This window comes from Cupressus sempervirens, chromosome 1 (genome assembly GCF_028749045.1).
Source record: "Cupressus sempervirens isolate cs-2001-9-10 chromosome 1, ASM2874904v1, whole genome shotgun sequence".
Taxonomy (NCBI): Eukaryota; Viridiplantae; Streptophyta; class Pinopsida; order Cupressales; family Cupressaceae; genus Cupressus; species Cupressus sempervirens.
The window spans coordinates 733,475,013-733,492,498 of NC_143118.1; positions in this window are offsets into that span (position 1 = coordinate 733,475,013).

The following is a 17,486-nucleotide window of genomic DNA, read 5'->3' on the forward strand; positions in this document are numbered from 1 at the left end:
AGGCAAGTACAAGCATTGCAGGAGGAGCTCCATAGAGGAACAAATGTTACTGACGAAAGTGAGGATGACAATAAAGAAGAAGAGATTGGACTAGAAGGGGAAGTTAATGGGGACATTCTAAATCAGGCAGAGGAGAGGCTTTTTAGGGCCATTACTAAGTTTTGGAAAAGACCTACAATTGATGTGGGTGTATTTTTAAGAAATTTGAAACCAGATGAGTTGATCGATTGGATCAATGAACTGGAAGAATACTTTGAGTATGAGGATATCAAGGACCCACATAGGGTTAAGTTTGCAAAGGCCAAACTAAAAGGATATGCCAAAATATGGTGGCAAGAGGTTCAATTGGAAACAAATAGAAGAGGAAAGGATAAGATCACAAGGTGGGATCACATGGTGGACAAACTAAAGAAGTAGTTCATTCCTATTGACTACGAGCTTGATTTGTTTAAGAAGATGCATGGGTTAAAGAAAGCAAAAAAATCAGTCCAAGAATATACAAAGGAGTTTTACCAACTTCTAGTTAGATTAGGGCATGTAGAAGTAAATAAGGAGAAGGTTTCTTGTTATATCAGTGGGTTGTGACCTAGTATCTAGGAGGAATTAAGTTTGGTAAGAATGACTAGTGTTGAAGAGCCACACTAGTTTTCCCTACAATTTGAAGAGAAGCTAAATAAGAGGTTTGAAGGGAGACAAAGAGGGCATGGTCAAGGAGGAAGGGGTAGTGGTAGGTCATCTGGAGGCCAAAATGAAACCCAAAAGAAAGATGAAAATGTGGGTACTAGCAAGAACTAGAGGAATGAGGGTTTTAACCACTCCTATGATCAAGACTTTGGAAATGAGAGACGAAGAGGTAGAGGACGTGGACAAGGAAGAGGAGGCTTCTATGGTAACTATTTCCATTGCAATGATGAAGGTCATCATGCCTTTGAATGCCCTCAATGACAAGGAAGGATAGATAGGAGAGCTGAGGGTCAAGCTAGGGTTGATCATGTGGATGAGGATGCACAATCATCACATTCAGAGGATGCAGAAAGAGGAGAGACCTTAGTAAATGAAATGGTCCTACCAAGTGCAACTATGAGGATAAATGTTGTGATGTGATCATTGATGGTGGTAGCACTAATAACTTGGTATCAGAAGAGATGGTCTCTAAGTTGAAGCTCAAGAGGGAGAAACACCCCCAGTCCTATCAGATCGCTTGGGTGAAAGATGATCATAAGGTCCTGGTAAGTGAACAATATTTAGTAAAATTCAAAATTGGGAGTTACCATGATGAAGTTCTCTATGATGTTATTCCAATGGATTTTTTCCATCTATTGTTAGGAAGATCGTGGTAGTTTGATAGGCATGCAGTTGATGATGGTCATGCAAACACATACTCTCTAACAAAGGATGGAGTTTGCCATAAACTGAAGCCCATTAAAAAGGAAAGTGAAAAGGTATGTAGCAGTGCTAGGATTTTTCTTGTTGATGGAAGGAAGTTTTTAGATGGCATGAAACATCAGCGTATGTGTTATGCTTTGATCCCTAGGAAAGATAAAGAAGGTAGTAGTGAAATACCACTTGAAGTTTTAGATTTACTAGGTGAGTTTGGAGATATCATCTCTGATAATGTTCCAGAAGGATTGCCACTGGTAAGGCAAATCATTCATTAGATAGATTTAATTTTAGGAGCTAGTATGCCTAACAAGGTTGCTCACAGGATGACTCCTACTGAAACTGAGGAGCTAAATAGGAAAGTTTAGGAGCTATTGAGGAAGGGCTTGATTTGGGAGAGCCTAAGTCCATGTCCAGTACCTATAGTACTAGCACTAAAGAAGGATGGAGAGTGGAAGATGTGTACAGGCTCTCAAGCTATAAATAGGACAACCATCAAGTATTGATTTCCTTTGCCAAGAATGGATGATCTTATGGATTGCTTGAGTGGAGCTCAGTACTTCACAAAGATAGATCTGAAGAGTGGCTATCATCAAATATGGATATGAGAAGGAGATGAGTGGAAAATAGCCTTCAAGACCAAGGAGGGTCTTTATGAGTGGTTAGTCATGCCCTTTGGATTGACGAACACCCCAAGCACCTTCATGCGGCTTATGAATGAGGTACTTAAGAAGTTCTTGGGAAAATTTGTTATTGTTTATTTGGATGATGTTTTAATTTTCAGCAAGACTTTGGAAGAACATTTATTGCATATTCGTAGTGTCCTTGAAAGGTTAAGGGAAAGAAAAACTGTTAATTAATCTAAAGAAGTGTATCTTTGCAAAAAGAGAGTTAGTCTACTTGGGGTTTGTTATATCACCTGAAGGTCTCAAAATGGATCCAGAGAAGGTAAAAGCCATCTTGTAATGGCCTACTCCAAGGTCTACTACTGAGGTAAGATCATTTCATGGTCTAGTTAGTTTTTACAAGAAGTTCATTAAGAATTTCAATGGCATATGTGCACCCCTAATTGACACAATATGAGGGGATAGAAAAGAGTTCAAATGGACTATGGAAGTTGTGAGAAGTTTTGAATTGCTGAAGAAGAAGGTGAAAAAACAACCTATGTTGGCACTTCCAAATTTTAGAAAGATGTTCTAGGTGGATTGTGATGCTAGTGGCAGCATTATTGGGGCTATATTAAGCCAAGAAGGTAAGCCTATTGCATATTTTAGTGAAAAATTGAATGATGCAAAAAAGAAGTATTCTGTTTATGATCAAGAGTTCTATGCAATAGTTCAGGCCTTAAAGAAATGGAGGCATTATTTATTGCCAAAGGAATCTATTTTGTATACTAATCACCAAGCATTACAGTACCTAAATAGACAACCTAAATTGAATTAGAGGCATATGAAGTGGGTAGAGTTCTTGTAGAGCTATACATTTGTGTTGAAACATAGAAGTGGAAAATCTAATAGGCTTGCAAATGCACTAAGTAGGAGACAGTTGTTGCTTATAGTAATGTAGGTTGAAGTAGTTGGGTTTGATGAACTCAAGAATCTGTACCCTGCGGATCCTAATTTTGTTGAAGCATGGAAAGATTGTAAAGAGCCTATTGTTGTAGACAGAACTAAGTGGTTAGACTATCTGATTCAGGATGGTATGTTATTCAAGGGCAGTCAATTGTGCATTCCAAGGAGTTCCATGAGGGAAAATCTGATTAAGGAGAAACATAGTGGAGGGATGGCAGGACATTTTGGTCAAGATAAGACCATTGCCATTCTCAAAGAACATTATTTTTGGCCTCAAATGTCACAAGATGTGAAGAAGTTTGTACAGAATTGCTAGGTTTGTCAAGTGGCCAAGGGATTTAGTCACAATACTAAACTATATCAACCATTTCTTGTTCCATCAAAGCCATGGGATGACATAAGTATGGATTTTGTTCTTGGATTGCCAAGGACACAAAGGGGTAATTACTTAGTATTTGTGGTGGTTGATAGGTTCTCCAAAATGGCACATTTCATTCCATGCCACAAAACTCATGATGCTATCCATATTGTAGACTTGTTTTTTAGAGAGGTGGTAAGGCTACATGGTCTCCCAAGGAGTATAGTTTCTGACAGAGATACTAAATTTGTGGGGCATTTCTGAAGAACATTGTGGAAGAAGTTGAGAACAGACTTGAAATTTAGTTCCACACATCACCTGCAGACTAACGGCCAAACAGAAGTGGTAAACAGAAGTCTGGACAATTTGCTGAGATGTTTAGTTGGGGATAAGCCCAAGGGGTGGGATTTGATTCTACCAGAGGTAGAGTTTGCTTACAATAACTCTATAAATAGGAGTACTGGTAGATCACCATTCCAAATTGTATATGGAAGTAGCCCAAGGACTGCACCATAATTGAGGAAGATAGAGCAAGGGGAGAGGACAAGTGTTAAAGCTGAAGAATTTGCTGAACATATCAAGTGTCTACATGAGGAGGTTCAGGCACACATTACCAAGATGAATCAAGAGTATAAAGCTAGGGCTGATAAAAAGAGAAGACATAAGGAACTCCAAGTAGAGGATCTAGTCATGGTACACTTACGAAAAGAAATATTTCCAGCCGGTACTTACAACAAGCTGAAGATGAAGAAATTTGGCCCCTGCAAAATTTTGAAGAAACATGACTCAAGAAATGCATATGAAGTAGAGTTGCGAGATGGAATTCACATTTCTCCTATTTTCAACATTGCAAACTTAACAGAGTATCATGATGATGGTGCAGATGAGGAGCCGATGTTAGAGCCATGTCCAATTCCTACTTCTAAGAAGGAGGAGATAGAAGACATTCTAGATCATCGTTTGAGTAGGAGTACCAGAAATAGGCAGTATGAAGAGTATCTAGTCAAGTGGAAAGGATGGCCGATAGAGGACTCAACTTGGATATCAGCAGCTGAGGTTTCCCATTTGGGATTTCCTCTACCATCCATAAAGTGATAGGGTCACTTTTCAATCTATCCTGGGTGTCTAATGCAAGAGAATCCAGAGGTATAAGGGCAATCCTATGTCACCCAAAAGATGTACTTAGACTTAGTTTTTTTTTCATGTGTTTTCATTTTTGGATACCCATTTGGGTCAAATAAAGGTTCCAACTCTCACAGTTCCACTATCAGTGTTCTGGGTTAGAGTATTTAATCACCTTGTGATATGTGTAAATGCCAAAAAAATAGGAGTATAAAATTGAGCCATCATTTTGGTGAAATAAAAGGTTTAAATTGGTCAGATGATTGTCATTGTAATTTAGAGCATTCCAAAAAAAGAATCAGGTCAAAAGGCCCCACGGTTTGAAAGTTATAGCAATTTTTCGATTTCTGGAGACATCTTAAAAATGCTTCAAAGTCAGGTTAGGGGCATTAAATGACCTTGAATAGGTCCAAAAAATGGGGGATGAGTGAATTTGGTCCATAGGGCTATAGAGCACTTCAAGAGCTTTCCAGAAATGTAAACTATTTGTTAATCGAAGCTATGGTTCAAAAGTTATGCCTCTCAAAAGTTTGATTACCATTTCTGGATTCTTCTAATTTTGTGCCAACTTCTAATGCAACTTCTAGAGCCTTATATTTGGTCGGTGGATGCCAACTAGCACTTTCTAGAATGTATTCCTAATCCTTAACCCTTAGGGGTCTATTTAAGAACATTTCTGGCATTGTAAAAAGTAGTTTGAAGTGGAGTTTGAGAGGAGGTATTGAAAGGAAAAATTATCTCCAAATTTATACTATTGTAAGCCCTTAGGGCATGTTTTTAAGTCTATTTTCTTTGTACTAAATGTATTAGCATATTCTCATAGTTAATAAAAATTTTCCCTTTCTTGTTGTGTCCATTCTATGCTTGGGTTGTGTCCCCATCAGGTACTAAAAGCTAAAGATCAAGATGTATAGAAAGGAGGTGCCCAAACTGAACAAGGAAAACTTTCCTGAATGGAAATTTTTTATGAAGCTACATCTAGGAGGCCTTGGAAACCATTCCCAATATACCATCACTACTAAGCATACTAATACTACTAGAGCCCTTACTACTGATGATTTGAAAAAGAAGAAAGAACACAATCAAGCAATGTTAGAGCTTCCCTCTACCCTAAGCTACTCAAAGTTTGCTGACATCAAAGGATGTGATACTACAAAGAAGACATGGGATGCTATACAAATAATTTATCGAGAAGATAAGAATATTTTGAGAGTCAAAGATGAAATTCTAAGAGGAAAGTTTGATGACATGAGAATCCAAGAAGGTGAGGTTATTGTCTAGTATTGTAAAAGAATCAAAGATGTGAATGCTATTAGAGGAGATAATGGTTTTATTGAAGATGAGATTGTAATCAACAAATTATTGAGAACACTAATACCTATCTATGCTATTAGAGTCTCTATCATACAAGAGATAAGGTGTATTCCTATTAGTAATCTAACAACCAATGGGTAGACTTGCTATCTTTAAACTCTCTAATTTTGATAATTTTAAAAATAAAAATGTTTAATCTACTTTCAAAGATAAACTATCACTAAAAGAACTTTAAAAGAAAAAGAAAAAGGTCGAGCATGTTTCTAGTAATAGTGATACAAATGAAGATGATGTAGAAGATTTTGAAGCATTACTGGCAAGGAGATTTCATAGAGGCAAAGGGAAATACAAAGGTAAGCTACCTATCATGTTCTGTAATTGTAATGAGGTTAGTCATATTACTACTAGATGTCTAGGAAGATTAATAAAAGTGGAGATAAATATAAAAGTAAAAGAGATGAGAACAACAAAGATTATAAAGACAATGGAAAGAAGTCTTGCTGCATTGCTAAAGAGGAAACAAAAGATGAATCTGATGATCATGATGATGAAGTTGTGTATGTTGCTATCAAGGATGATTCTGATGAGGATGAGGCAACTACACTAGTATCTTATGTGAACAAAAGTGGAAAATGGATCATTGATAGTGGATGATCACATCACATGATTGGAAATAAAGGTAAGCTCATTACACCTGAATACTACAATGGAAATATTGTTAAATTTGGCAATGATGCACCTTGTTTGATAAAAGGTAAAGGATCAACCAAACTAATAGAAGAGATCATGTCTAACAATGCTTATTATGTAGAAGGACTTAACTATAACTCTCTAAGTGTGTCACAACTAACTAGTTCAGGTTGCAAAGTTGAATTTGAGAAAAAGAAAGAAAATATCTATGACATTGATTGAAAACTAATTGGAAATTAAGATCAGACTAGAGGTAAGATATTTAATCTTGACATTAATAATGCTACTTGTCTTGTTGTAGAATTTGATGATGTATGGCTATGGCACAAGTGGTTATGTCATGTTAACTTTGATAACTTAGTCAGCATCAGTAACATGATTAGAGTTAGAGTTTTTCATAACTTGATAATGTGATTTGAAAATAATGTCAGTTAGGCAAGATGAGAAAATCTAGTTTTAAAAGTAAGACTCACTCCTCTAAAGAAATTATGAAATTTGTTCATATTAATTTGTGTATAAAAATTGATGTACAAATATAAAAAGGTTACAAGTACATTATCCTATTTTTTGATGATTATTCTAGGATGATGATAGTTACTATTTCTAAAAAAAAATCTAATGCTTTTTAAATGCTTAAGTGGTTTCTAGCAAGAGTTCAAAAGGAGACTAGCAAAAGTTTGAAATGTCTGAGATCTAAAAGAGGTGGAGAATTTAGTATTGGAAATACAATAGGGAAGTAAAATCTAAGATGGGGGGGTGAATCAACACTTAAAGATTTCAACCTCAAAAAACTATTCACCACACATCCATCTCACAATCTATGCATATAAACTGAAATACCAAATTAAGCATGTACATCCATAGCATGAAATCAAAACATTCCAACACATGTATGACACAAGATATTTGGTTACCCAAAAACCCTCCAAGGAGAAGGTAAAATTAAGGTGGGGATGACACCCAAAAATCTTCACTAGTACAGTAATAAAGTGTATCTAATAAAGGTTACAATGTTTTATCATGAAACATGATCTACCCTGTGAAAGGTTTGTCATGTTAAAGGCTTACAAGATTGTTAGATCTTACCTTGTTAAAGGATTTAAACACCTTATTAGAGGTGTTCCTTGTAAAAGGACTTTAACTTACAATGAAGTAAGCACCCTATTAAAGGATTTACAATAGCCTGTCAAGAATACTCTGTTAAGAGATTTAACTAATTCTCCTATTATAATGTCTTAGCAATGATCTTTTAGTTAGCACTCTATTGCTTGATGTAAGATCACCTCTATCCTAATGTGTACTTGATCCTTTATGATCAAATGTATCTTTGTTGTCTTCTAATTCCTTCCCTTTGTTCTCCTCTAATTGATTCTACAATGTAACTCAAATCATAAAACTTTAGTCACCATAAATGATCTATTTGTGCATGTAAACTCTCTTCAATTCTCCTTAAGCATTCATAAAATGTTTAGGGTTTGTCCTCCTTTAGAAGACCTAGGTAACTTAGGGTTAGGTATGAATCAACGATTGTGATTCACCTATATTGCTTCTTAATCCTTCCCTTTTTTTGATTGGATACATGTAATGCATAGGGATTCATAATTAAGATTTGTTCTTATAATTAAAGATCGTAAAATAATCCTTTAGTCAACCCAAAAATGGTTTACATAGAAGTTTGTGCCATTATAAATATCTATGTCAAAACTATATAACTTAGTACTTGAAGTCCCTGATACTCAACATCAACTACAACTTCAATGTTGTAACCCAACCTCTAAATGACTTGGCATCCACTAATCACTTGGCACATACCATCTACTAGACACTTGAGTGACTCAACACTTACTAGTTACTCAGCTCATGCTAAATATTTTTTCGCTTGACATATACTATCTGACAACTTATACTCAACATGTATTACTTGTTTTGCATGAGCTAAGTAAATGACTTAAGTATGTTGTCACTCATATGTCAAAACCAATCTGAGATTAACAATCTCCCACTTTGAGATGAGTGACAAAATACTTGATCATGTATGAATAACCTTTAGCCTTTTAAGAATAACTAAGATAATATCCACTTACATACAAAATTTTAAAATTCAAAATTTTGCAAAAGCTTATGACTCATTAGTGATACCTTAAAATTCAATAACTCCTCCTAAGTTGATTGTGCTATTCTATATCTGAACCAAAATCATTCCTCCTACTGAGTAAATTTGCATAAGTTGATTTATGTAATTTTTTACTATATCTCAAAAAAATATTATCTTATTATCTCCCCCATACTTCTTATTTCTCCTATTATCTCTTATTTCTCCCCCATTTTGACATGAGTGCAAAGGGTTATACACTTAGAGTGTATTTTTTTTAAAACATTTTGTGGACCTCAAGCATGATTTTTGAAACAACATCCCAATTATCACAAGTGACCTCCAATGATTTGATCTAGATGTTTAGCTCGACAACAAGGTGAACTAAGCCTTCATGAGTAGAAAGATGTGGATCTTTCTTTATGAGTGTTTAAGCAAAGGCCAGTTCCTTGTGAAATATTACCATATGTGGAGTTAGAATAGATTGGATGTTGATCATATTATCCTTGATGTCTGTTTCATCTATATGTAACACTGCTAACTGGCTTTGGGATTTAAGGAGGTTCCTGAAATGTTTGTCACTCTAGGCTAGAGATTTTGGCAGAGTTATACTAGATGACTGTATATGACTCTCTGAACTCAATATGTGGCTCCTAATTTCTTGTTTAAAGAGTGTTGGATTGCACAATTTGGTGTACAAAGAGAAAATGTTCTCTAGTACCTTCTTCACACTATCAATTTTGGTTGCTAACTCAACCTGTGATAGTGCAATAGTACTTGATATCTTTTCACAACCTTATTTTTGAAACTTTCTTTCAAACCATTCAAGTAATGTCACATTTGAATCTAGGTTTGTGTCACTTACCTTCTCCACTAAGCTAGTTAGCTTTTCTATGATCAACTCTTTTGTTTCTAGTGTTGGCAAGCTAAATGCATCAAGAAAAATGTCCTTGATATCTATCAAAGCTTGCTTCATCCTGTGCTCCTATCTAAGTAATTCTCGGTTCTTCTTCTTTGCAAGAGTATCCTAGAGTATGCTCATCTATTCAATAGTGATGGTTTCAAAATCAAACTTGGGAAACTCAATCACTTCATCCAATTTTACATCAACAAATGATGTAACCTCATCTACCTTTGATGTACTTGGACTCAGCCTTGATGATTTTAGGGGTATAGCTTCTATACTTTTCCTATGAAGAGCTTGAGTTGGAAGAGTAGTAGATGTTGAAAAAGTAACCAGTGTTTGTATTTCTAATTTATCCTTAGGTTTTGTAGTCATACCTAGCTCTCTAGTCTTATCCTTTGTCTTCTCTACATTCACAATTGCACCTTGATCTTGTGTTGTAGGTGTAGGAGTATCTACCTAACCTATTGGAGCTCATGTTCCATTATTCTTTTCTAATTCATCTTTATTCTCTCCAACTATCTCATCCATGTCATTTTCATTTTCCTTTACATTGATTGAGACTAGAGTACTTTGTGCCAATATACTGATAGAAGTTGTTGTCTCCTCCCTTTGATATACCACAAGGGGTAATGTAGGTTGTATAAAGGTGAATTGAGGAGGGGTTGTAGATGTTAGTTATTTTTGTACTTCCTCCCCTATAGATACCTTGTCTTCCTTCTCAATCTCATCAACACTCACAAGTATAGGATTTTCACAAAGTTTAGCCTCGATAGTGGATTCTACCAGTATCTTCTTCAAGTCTTCTTCTATAACTGGATTGATGTTCTAAGTGATAGTATTAGAAACATCCTTAATCTTTACAATATCACTTTTTGTATTCACCTTATGTCATGGACTGAGACTCAATACTAGTGTATCTTATACATTCTATTATGTTTGTTGCTCATCCTTAGTTGGTGCCTATATATCTTCATGCATTCTAGTGCTTTTATCATTTTGAACTATCTCAATGTCAACTGTGATCAACTCAGTTACCTATTTTTGTTCATCTTTGTCCTCATCTACTCTAATAGGTGCTTGGATTATTGCCTTGGGTGTTGTCAAACCATATAATTATTTCCAAACTAGAGTAGTCTTTTGTACAATATCCTCAACATTATTCTACAATATGTTGAATGCCCTATATTTTAGTACAAATTTTCTAGCGTGCTTCTTTATTTCCTTAGCCATTATTTTGCTATCCAATTTTGGCATCACTTGTGCAAGTTTATCCTCTCTAATTTATCTTTCTATATTAAGATTATATTGCCACTTTTTTTCAACTCCATCAGATAATTCCTTTAGTAAAGATTTGGCAATCTCAATTGGAGTTTGTTTGAATATTTCCATCATGGGATATATTGACTCCTCTACTTGGTTCATCTCAACTTTTCCAAGTTTATCAAACTCAATATGTGTGAGACAAGATAAATCAAAATTATTCCTTATGTTATCACATATATTTTCTAAATCCGAGGAGAGATGGTGACTTACCACTTTGAATTGGTTGTTATCATCAAATTATGTCCTCTCTTCATCAGATTCAGTAGGAGCTATGTACTTTATCTTTGGTCTTTTCTCAAGCTCCTTCTTTGCTAGCTGATCTAGCCCTCTTCTCTTTTGACTTTTATGAATCTTGAGCCTTTTTGGTAGTAGGATCTCTTTTGGCTCTAGTAGAGGGAACTGTAAGCTTAGGTTTTGTAACCTTCCTTGGTTTGCTAATAGCAGGGACTTTAGCTTTCCTATTCTTTGTCTCAGGTGCTTCACTAACTCCTTCTTCCTTGAAACCTTCTTCTACTTCTACTTCTTCTGGTTGATTTTCTCCTTTACCTTGAGTTAAGGCTAGTGGTACTTGAGTAGGTATATCTTTTTCTTCTCCACCATCATCATCTTCTTCTTCTTCATTTTCCTTTTCTCCTTCACAAAATTTTTTGGTTAAGCTTCTTGACAATCTTGTTCTTCTTTCTAATGACTGAGGCAATCTTCAAATCCATTGTTATCTTAGATTTAGCCATGTCATAGTTCCTAAATGCAATAGCATTAGCATTTACATCTTCTACAAGTAGTGTTGTTATTACTATAGAGGCTTCATCAACATTGATCTCATAGCCTAGTGGTCTTAACCACCTTACCCTTGAAAAAATAGCTTGAACATACGTAAAATTAGTGTTAACTAGAAAGAAAACATCATTGAAATGTTTCTCAACTAGTGAAATTAGTATCCTTGGTCTTTTCTTCATTGATTGCTTGAAATCTTCAAAGTAGCTAGTCAAAACTGACTCAAAATTGTTTCCAAGTTGCTCAATAAATTCACCTATCTACATTGCAATAGATTTTTTTTTCTAGGAAACTTTACCAAATGTATGGAATGTATTATGTACATAAAAGAATATATGTACAATAATTGAACCAAATTTACATTGTGCACTTTTCGTCTTCCTTATTGCTCCCAATTTTTTTGACAATTGTTGCATCTAAAACTTGACAAGGTCATAGGTATGATCCTTGTTAACTATCTTATAGCCCATGTCAACAAAAATTCATGGTACACAATTGAGCCTACTGGATTGATAGAATTTATGTGCTATAATCCTCACTACAAAACCAATTAGGGGACTTGTGATAGTATTAATTATCATAGCTCATTTGTTCCACACTACCCCTATATCCTTCTTAATGACCTCTTTAGATTCACTCCTCATGGTTTTAGATTAGTCAAGTGTTGGATGCCTTATTACTCTATGTACAATTCTCTTTTTGATTTTCACAAGTCTATTATCCAATGATATAGAATTATCATGAATTCTACTTAGAACTATCTTTATCCATTCAATCTTGAAAACATTGGGAAAATCTAGGGCATGAGTCAACCCTTTTCTCTCTATGATTTTGTATTCACCTTTCAGTGCTCCATTTTCACATAATTCACCATAGGTTTCCCTAATCTCCATGTCTCCTATACTACCCACCTTGCATGTGTAGCAACATCTCATGTCTTGAATCATCAAAAATTGAGGTGGTATCATCGACAATGCACCAGATAGATCTTGCTTGTAAGAAATATTAGGAATGGCTCTAAAGTTTGGTTGTCAAATCTCATTGCTTATTGATTGCACATTCAAAAATTATTTACCCTCTTTAACCTTAGGAACTAAATAACTAAATTCCATTCTAAAAAACTAGGGTTTGAAAAAATTCAAATTGTGTAGCTTGGCATATGATAAATACCTTTGTAAATCTATTGTGATGGTGTTGAATGACTATTGAATATTGTTGGAAAATGCTTGGAATGATCTCTTCAATTCATCTTTTTCTCTTTTTTCTCTCCTTCAAATTTGAATGATGTCAAATGAGTAGATATAAATCATATAGACCTTAAAACCTCACATTTAATGCTTAGTACTTACACAACTATAAGCTCTGCTTCAATAGAGATTTTGACTCACTCAGCTTCCATGAAGTTTTATTTTCCATTTGGAAACCACTATGAGCTCGATCAAAACTATCATTTTTTGATAGATCAACATCAACTAACATTTTTCTTGGAAACTATAGTGAAACTTTTCATGTTTGGTAGTAACATGAAAACTAACAAAACTTAAAGATTTCTTCAAGATTTTCTAACAACACTTTGCATCTTTCTTCATGAAAATATAATTGTTTTAGAACTAAATCCTTGGAGCTGATGTATAATATATCTTTAAATATTAGTCCCACACATACCTCTTGATTTCTTAATTGGAGGTGGTGTGATCACTTGACTCATTGGGTGAAGTAATCGCATCTAAACTTGGTGTGTTGTAATCTTCCTTCTCTTCCATGTCTTCATCTCATCTCTAGAATTTTCAACATCTTCCTTCTCTTTTCCTTTGACCTTGTTGGACAATTCTTACTTATATGACCAATCTTCAAACAACTAAAACATATGGTTTGACTCAACCATCTTTTGTAGTCACTTATGAAATGTGTTCTTATGAAAATTTTAACAACATGTCCACACTCTTGGAAATAGTGACAACTATACCTAGTATTATAATCCCAATTATAAGAGTTTCTACTATTCTTTACCTTTGTCTACTTGCTTGATGACCATTTAGGTTTGGATCTACACTCATATGCTCTATATCCATACTTCTAATAGTTATAGCAATATCCTTCAAATCTTTGTGTGTTTATGGCCTTGGTTTTTCATTCATGTGCCTGATGTCCTTGTTTCTTGCATTTGTGGCAATGATCTATGAAATTCTGCTTAGGATTCTGATTTGTAGTCTTGCTTCTACAAACATTAGTAGTATGACCTATCTTACTACAATTATGACAAGTAAGTTTGGCACTCTTACCTTTGTTACTTCTTTCTTCACCACCTTTGGATGATTATCCTTCTTTATTACTAGTGTAACCCAATCCATAAGTATCACTATTGGATCTAGGGGATATCATCAATTGTTCAAAGTACTTGATGGCTTCACTAGGTTTGTTGAAACTTTCAACAAAACTCTTTTCCTATTTTTATATCATTTCTCATTTGTTCATTCTACAACTTCAATGTTGAGATCTCAATATTTTTTGTATTTAGTTCATGATTTTCAATCATCATTTGACTCAAATTTTCCAATTGGATGTTAGCAATCCTATTTACCTCTGATGTTTTCTCTTCTAGTCTGTTGGTCAAAATCCTTTTGTCACCTCCATGTTGGAAGCATGAATGTTGATGATACTTCTATGGGGGAGTACTATACAAACATGATGATATGTTACATTTATGACTATGTTTATCATTGCTTTCAACATAATAATTTTCTATGGTATCTAACAGAAGAACAACAAAAAGATCAAGTTGGTACGCATAGATTGTTGAGTACTTTCACTAAGTGAGGTTAAAGAGAGATACTACTAAGTATCTAGTATATGTAGCTAACCTCAAAAGCATAAGATATTAAGTCCAAAAGAAGTTATCCAAGTTTTGGTGAAGATTGTTTTGAGATAGAGTTTATAGAAGCATGTTTTGGTAAACTTGTTATACCTCTTAGCATATTTGTTATTCTAAGAATCAAGGTTAAAGGAATGTAGAAGATATGTTGGAGATGATGTAGCTAAGCTCGCTCATCATGATATTACACACATAGAAATTTATTCAAGTTACAAGGTGAAAAATTAATGTTATCACTAAGTATAACATGTTCTTAATGAGGTCCTATAATAAATAATTGAGAAGGTGTAATAGCTAACTTAGGGTATTCAATTATGGACTTGGTATAAAGGAAGGATATTTTTCTTTGTTATGTATGGATGTATGAAAAATTTTAATAAGAAAAAAAGATCAAACACAAGAGAAACAAGTTGATATGCGAGGATAAGAAGAGTAGAGTGAAGTTGGAGAGAACTTCATTACTGAAGTTTTATTGTGAGATTTGAGGTTTGCTATTTTGATCTAAGGTTCATGACCTAGTCTACAAGGTCTAATAGTGATTGGTTTGGTTGAAAAGGTAGAGGAAAGAGGTTAAAGCATAGTACAAACAATATTCTACAGGGAATAGTTGAGAGATTAGTTGGATAGTGAGTTCAATGGTCTTTCCCCAGAAGCTATTATGGACAGTGGGTCCTTCTACCTTCTACAACTCCTAACAAGGTTGGTGCAACTCCTAATAGGGATTCAAAGTCTCCTAATAGGGTCCATCCTCTAACAAAGAATATATATATTAGTATATCTTTGTGGGCATCATTCCCACTAGGGTTTTCCCTCTAATCAAGTGTTTCCTAGTTAACAAGTCTAGTGTAATTGTATATGTAATGTATCTTATTATGGTTATTGTTTACTTTGATTGAATGGTTAAGATTAATTAAGGTTGATTATTATTTTAATTGGATAACTGAATCACCCCCCCCCCCCCCCCCCCACCAAAAAAAAAATCTTGGTGGACTAGTAATATTGATTAGACTTCTTGTTCTCTCTTGATATTTTTAACCTCTTCAGTTAGGGTTCCATTCTTCTCCATCAGATCTACAACTGCTGCATCAAATTCATTAGTGTTTCCATTTGTAAACAATTTAGTAGTGTTAATCTCTTGGTATTGTGTGTCATTATGTTCAATAGTAGTTCCCTTCCTTCTCTTTAGTGATTTATTTAACTCATTTCTTGCTTCATTTAGATGATGCAGGGAAAGTTTTATTTCAATCTTTTAGTTCTCAATAGTCTTTCCCAACTTGTAGACTCCCATTTCCAAGATCTTTCCTCAAATTTGCAAAGCTTTACTTTAAGAGAACCATTCTTTGATACCAATTTTTGGAAATATAGTAGGAAAGTAAACTCTAAGAGGGGGGGAGGTGAATCAAAACTTAAATCTTTCAACCTCAAAAAACTATTCACCATACATCCATCTCACAATCTATGCTTATAAATTGAAATTCCAAATTAAGTATATACATCCATAGCATGAAAGTAAAACATTCAACACATGTATGATACAAGATATTTGGTTATCTGGAAACTCTCCAAGGAGAAGGTAAAACTAGGGTAGGGATGTGATGCAAGGAGGGCAAGAATAACTAGGGCCAAAGGCACACCTAACAATCCAAACCAACCTTGTAGAGTTAACACAATGAAAGAAAAAATGTAAAGAGAACATCACCATAGAGAGAGAGAGAGAGAGAGAGAGAGAGAGAGAGAGAGAGAGAGAGAGAGAGAGAGAGAGAGAGAGAATAATATTATTTTATTGATTCATCAAATGATCATCATACATGCCCAGCTGTAAGGCCTTTCCAGTTACAATATACATTCAAGATTTAAGATCTAACTTCAAATTCACACCTTCTAGACACATAGGTAATAAAGTTTCCAAACCTTACCATTCTCTTCTAAACTCTCTAAAATCTACCCTAATTCTAAGACTAAACACCCTATTTATACTTGACAAAATGGCTTACAAAAAATTCTAGATCATTACATAATAGAAAGGTTGGCCCAACCATGGTCTAGACACATCCCAAGAAAAGATCTTATCATAAATATCATGATCAAAATAAATTATGTAAGTTGTCTCACACCAAAAATGCAGAAAACACGTCCAAAATACTGATGCTCAACATTAACAGGAAAACTCAGCACATGAAGAATAGCTCGGTACACACTATGGAGCTTGGCAAACACTATAGAGTGAGATGGGATAACATGCTAACCTAAGTATTAACATGATGTGAGATAACCTCAACTCAGCTTATACTACAAAATTACTAGCATTCAATAATTGCTGCAACTTAGAAATGATTGTAACTTAGCAACAATATGAAGAATGAATACAAATGAGAATGATAACATGTCAACCCAGGATGCTCTTGCATCAAACAACCAGGGAAGGAAGTAATGATTCTCCTAAATCATGCAAGTGTCACAACCTAAGTTGAATCCAACTCAGATTGAGAAATACATGTGGCATCTTCAACTAGTCTATTTTTCCACTTCAGCAAATATTCATAGTAGTCTTTTACTCTTGTTATTTCACCGACTATCTAATTCAATATCTATTCAAGCTCTTTAATATGCTTCTTAGGATAATCATTAGATACAAAAACTTCATCATCTAACTCATGATATTTATACAAATCAACAACATTGTAAATAGGAGATATATCCATGTCATCAAGTAACTCAACTTCATAAGCATTTTCACTGCCAAATTCTTCAAGATCTTACAAGGTCCAAACTTATTTATTTTTAGTTTACTATATGTTCCAACCAAAAATCTTCCTTTCTTCAAATGAACCATTACCTCATCACCAACTTCAAAAATATGTTGTCTTCTAGACTTATCAACATTCTCCTTGTACTTCTGATTACTTTGTTCCAACTTCAACTTCACTTCCTTATGTGAAGACTCCATAAAATCAGCAAATTCTTCTCCTACAGCACTTCTCTTCTCTTCACTAGCAACATCTCTTAAATATGATACTCCTCTAAGCTTCATTCTAGTAAAAAACTCAAAAGGTGTCTTCCCTATACTTCTATTCATAGAATTA